Source organism: Pecten maximus, chromosome 5 (assembly GCF_902652985.1).
Source record: "Pecten maximus chromosome 5, xPecMax1.1, whole genome shotgun sequence".
NCBI classification, from domain to species: Eukaryota; Metazoa; Mollusca; class Bivalvia; order Pectinida; family Pectinidae; genus Pecten; species Pecten maximus.
The window spans coordinates 7,332,390-7,337,395 of NC_047019.1; the positions used below are offsets into that span (position 1 = coordinate 7,332,390).

At 35.0% G+C, this 5,006-nt stretch overlaps 1 long non-coding RNA gene across 1 annotated transcript; it reads right to left on the reverse strand.

Moving 5' to 3' along the window:
* Nucleotides 1-898: 898 nt before the first annotated feature.
* On the reverse strand, nt 899-3,203 carry LOC117327007. Its single transcript, XR_004532559.1, has 3 exons — nt 3,114-3,203; nt 1,973-2,045; nt 899-1,051 (listed from the first exon to the last, which is right to left on the reverse strand). It is a non-coding gene; the product is annotated as an uncharacterized LOC117327007 (long non-coding RNA).
* Nucleotides 3,204-5,006: the final 1,803 nt, after the last annotated feature.

The window sequence follows — 5,006 nt, forward strand, 5'->3', positions numbered from 1 at the left end:
GTTGATAAATGGCACTATTCTCTCCTTGGTTTGAATTCTAAGCCCCAATTTATTAAGTCACAAAATAATGTCTCAATACCTTGTGTTCTAAATTAATGATATGCAAGTCACACAATGATTTCTCCCTCTCCGTCTGATTGAATTTATTCTCCAAGTCCTTTCTGCATTCCTGTAAGCGAGAATTGGCACATCTAAGTTCCTCATTTTCTATCTGCAACACCTGCTTCAAGTCCACAATTTCCTGTAGGCTGAAAAATAAAAGCAAAGTGAGTGCAGGCTAACACATTTAGTTCATTTTCATAGCATCACACCAATAACATCTTGTTGTAAGTAATCATGCAACCTTGACCTTGGGAGGCAGCTAGAATCCTAAAGAGCCATTTTAGAATTTTATCAAATATACTGAGAACACTTTCTGAATTGAATCTGTAATATAGCCTAAAGATGAAATATTTCGAGGATTAATGCTGTGACTTTTAATTCTGACCTCTCATTGAGTACACGACAATCAGGTTGTGTAGCAAGTATGCAAGTTGAATGAAATAGTTCTGGAGATATTTTGGACAGTTGATAACAAGTACACCTAAAAGTAACATTTCAAGTTTCGATCTGATATTATTGTTATTTCTGGTCTTCTAATTCATCTTTTTTATTCAATCTGAAGACCCTTGACTTCTGCAATTTACATTGATTTTCATAAAATGCCTTTTGAGACAATACACACTTTCAGCCTTCCAATATATTTCTATATTAAGGGTCATAACTTCATAAAATATTACAGCCTCAAAAATAGTTTAATCAAGATCTCTTCAGAAATAAAGTAACTTGAGCAATGACCTTGATAGTTTTACTGGTAATATTTATATATTAAGGTCTAAAGAGCTATATATACCTTTTGATTTTCCTGGTTAGTTTGTCTTTTTCATTAGATGCAGCAGTCAGATTATCTTCCTGGGCAACCAGTTGGTGCTGTAGTTTAGCACTCTCCTCCAGTAGGCGTCTGTTCTGATGCTGAAGACCCTCAACTTGACCTTGTAACTCCATCTGCTCCCTACAACATACCAATTTAAATTTTCACTTTGTATTGCATAGTTATTACAAAATAGGCATTAAATATTGCACAAATGTGCATAACTCTGTATAATTATGGTACAATTAAGTTAATATGAGTATTTTACGGCATTAAATAGTGCACAAATGTGCATAACTCTGTATAATTATGGTACAATTAAGTTAATATGAGTATTTTACAGGGGCTCACATAGATACACAGCCTCATCACCCAACAAGAGGTCCAATGGACCTGTATCATTCACCTGCTTCTAATGCAACTTTGAAGTTGATCTAGATCATCTGCGTGGATGCTAAGCTTATTACAACTTTATTCAAACATAAGAGTAGCTTTGGTTAATATGGTTAATAATTTTGTAGTCCTTCATTCAAACATGCTACTGGCCTAAATTCAGGTCTCTGGACCTATTGGTTATTTAGAAGTCATTGTTTAAAGATTTTAGCCCATTTGACTCCTAGTTGTGACCTTGAATGTGGGCGATTCATTTCAAAAACCTTGGTAGACCTTCACCCTAGCATGCTACAGGCTCATTATCAGGTCTCTGGGCCTATTGGTTATTGAGATGTTGTTTTATAGTTAATTCAACCCTTGTGACCTTGAAAGACATTCAAGCTCATTTATTTGAACAAACATAATAGCCCTTCATCCAAGCATGCTACAACCCCAACATAATGTCTCTGGGCTTCTTGATTATTGGACTGTAATTTTGTCAAACTGGAATTATTTGAAGCACATTCCAGACAAAAAAATTGCAATGAATCCCCCTAAATGATGGTTCATAGGATGACAAGCATGAAGTATATATAGCTCTGAAAAATGTACTTAAGATATTTTCTTTCGTTCATTATAGAAGGCAGTATTGATCAATGCCCTTTCCCCTAAATACCTTGATATACTTACATTTGACAGGCGACACTGGAAAAGATCTCTGCTTGACAGTAGGGTGTTGTCATTGAATCAGAGTCCAGTAACACTGTAACAATCAAGATGGGACAATTTCATTGGCAATAATTTTGTTAATAAAGGTATTGATTATATTGGTTTTTACAGGTAAGCTCCGATATATTCACAACACTATATATGCTACACCTTTGCCATCTGAGTAAATTACAGTCTTTTTTTCTACAGGCAACTGCACAAAAATCAAAGTACTGAAAGTACTGTAAATTGACATTATTGTTAAGTGCAAAAAAGTAACCTTATTAGTTTAATGCTTGTAAATCCTTTCGTTTTGAGCCAGTAATACCTTAACAAATAAGCAAAACATTTAAGAAAACTGATGTTTATAAAGCTAAAATATTGATTGAAGAATGGCTTGCATGACTAGATGTGAAATCAACTGGCTTGTTTTGGGAAATTTTGAAACTCCACATCCAGTCATTCCTGTGAAGTATTGAGTTCTGTAAAGATGGGAGGATAGTGATAGTGGTCTATGATGCAGAGTCTATGATATCCTTTACTTAAGGAAAATATTGATGACAGACAACAAACAATTAATGGATGGATGATAACAACTTAGTGACAGGTCAATCCAAATTCCCAAATTCTGATACAATTGATGAAACAATGAAAATCTAATCATTATAAATTTACAGAAATCAATATCACATGATCAAATGTCATTATTCAGCAAAAATTTAAACTCAATATAGTGATGTTGAACAATACTGAGGAGTTGAATATTCAGCCACAGGCTTCATTGTTGCCATATTCCAAGCAGCACTCGCACCCCTATTGAGATTGAGTATTTCTTGCATGATGGACATAATTAGGCAATTAAAACAGGTCATTTCAGCTGATTCAAGTTTAGACATAGCAGGGTTTACACAACGTTTCTTATATGTTAAAACTAATTAATAGCCATAACTTTTTATCATACTCTGGTACACGACCTACTTTTTATGTGTGATGCAATGTAATTCTAAGATACACCCACACGAAAAACCCAGCAGTTGTAGATGAGGTAGACAATTGATAGTTCTGCTTTAATATTTCCTAATGAGTTTATTACAATGGTGCACTTATTATATTGATCATTTACCTGCATTTCCAGTTATGTCTGAAGTATCTGTTGAACACTCATCAGAACTGTAGACTTCATCTTGCAATTCCTCTATACAGCTGCAACAAACAGAACAATGTTTAAATCATCAACAAGAGGTCCATGAGGCCTGCATCACTTACCTGTCTATTACAGTGATTATGGCAAAGCACTAAGTTATATCACAAATACATTAACTGTTCTCATGTTGGACCCTGCTCTTTGTAGATTGTATTGTAGTCAAAACTTTCTATTAACTAACATTTAAGTTTCTGGTTCTTAAGAAGACTCAATGCAAATAAAGTTGAAAATCACTCTATGAAAATATAAGGGATGGGTAGGATTGGGTTTTCTGAAGCATGGACATGCAGTCACTAACATGTTGGTGCTGGAAGCCTGGACTTGGTGTTTTGGAGACTGTAACTGGGTAGATCAGGTTATGTGTACCCTGCACACCTGCTAGGCTGCCATTGGCTAAAACTTACCAAGGCAAGGGTAATTGGTTGACTAAACAAGATTCCCCAAGGTCCCATTGCCATGCTAGGTTAGATATTAGACATGTTACTTGCCAACGGCAGTGCAAGGAGACATAAAACCAAATACCAACCAACCAGACAAGGCAAGCAGCCAGAATATAGAAACTGGCTGCGGATTTACCCAATAAATATATTGTGGCTGCCTAGCATGAATGACAGGCCATCTTATTAATGATGTATAAACTACTCAATACTTACTACTACAATGTAAATATATTCCAAGTTTGGTTGGAGTAGCACTGATACATGAACTAAACACAAAACTTCCTACCTCCCTACTTTCCAGTCACTGGACCATAACATTCTGGTTTATATTTCATAAATTAAGGTGTTGAGATGTCTATGTGATCTAACTACATACTAAGTTTGGTTAAATTTGAACTTATAATTTTTAGGCAGCAGATCTTTAACGAAAAATGTAAACTGAAAACCTGATGTTGACAGCACCGCCATCCCTGCTGTCTCCAGAAAAAATTAACACACTAGTCACGCGTAGGAGACAAAAATGGGGCCCAACAAACGTTTAGAAAAAACATATTTCTATATTCCATGAATTATTGACCTTTTAAAGCCCCAGAAGTTCAAATTATACAGGACATAGACAAAATATTGTTTTTGGTCTGATCTTTTCCATTTCCTTTGGTCTCCACTAATAGTTACCTTTGCTTCCGAATACTTTCAATCCAATATTTCATTGTACTGCGATATTTTTCTAGGTTGATACATGTTTCCATTCCTTGTGGATCCAACATTGCTGCCAGTTTCTTTAGATCTTTTTCATTCTGAAAGATCATGTACAATTTTAGTATTAAAGTTTTAACCATACAGCTTGGCGCATGCCTGTTACAAAGAATATTTTTCCATACTTCAGAATGAGATCCACATTACAATTATCCATGGCATATCTTTTCATAATTCATTATTCTAACCGCATACATGTCCAAGTGTTTAAAAATTTCACTAGTGTTTCAAAAGACAAATTATATCTTCTTTATAAAATGCAAAATTTTGTCTTCCAGTTTAGATTTTATAACAGAGATGGCCAGCTCAAGCTCAAGTTTGGCATGTCTTTTGATCGTGTAATGAGTTTTGTTTTTAGTTGCCTTCTATCATCAACACTTTAGGCCATTAGCATCACTGTCGAGTCCTAGAAGGATGAAACAGTATGGTGTACAAGACAATTGATTTTTGCTCTGCTGTATCTAGCTATCAACTTGCTTTGAAAAGTACTTGCTGATGTCTTGTGACATATTTCGTAATTAATCTGAAATACCTACCTCACTGATATTACAGGTAGTAACCTTGAGATATTCAATCAATTTTTGTACGTCGACCTTCCCTTGGTGGTCAACATCAC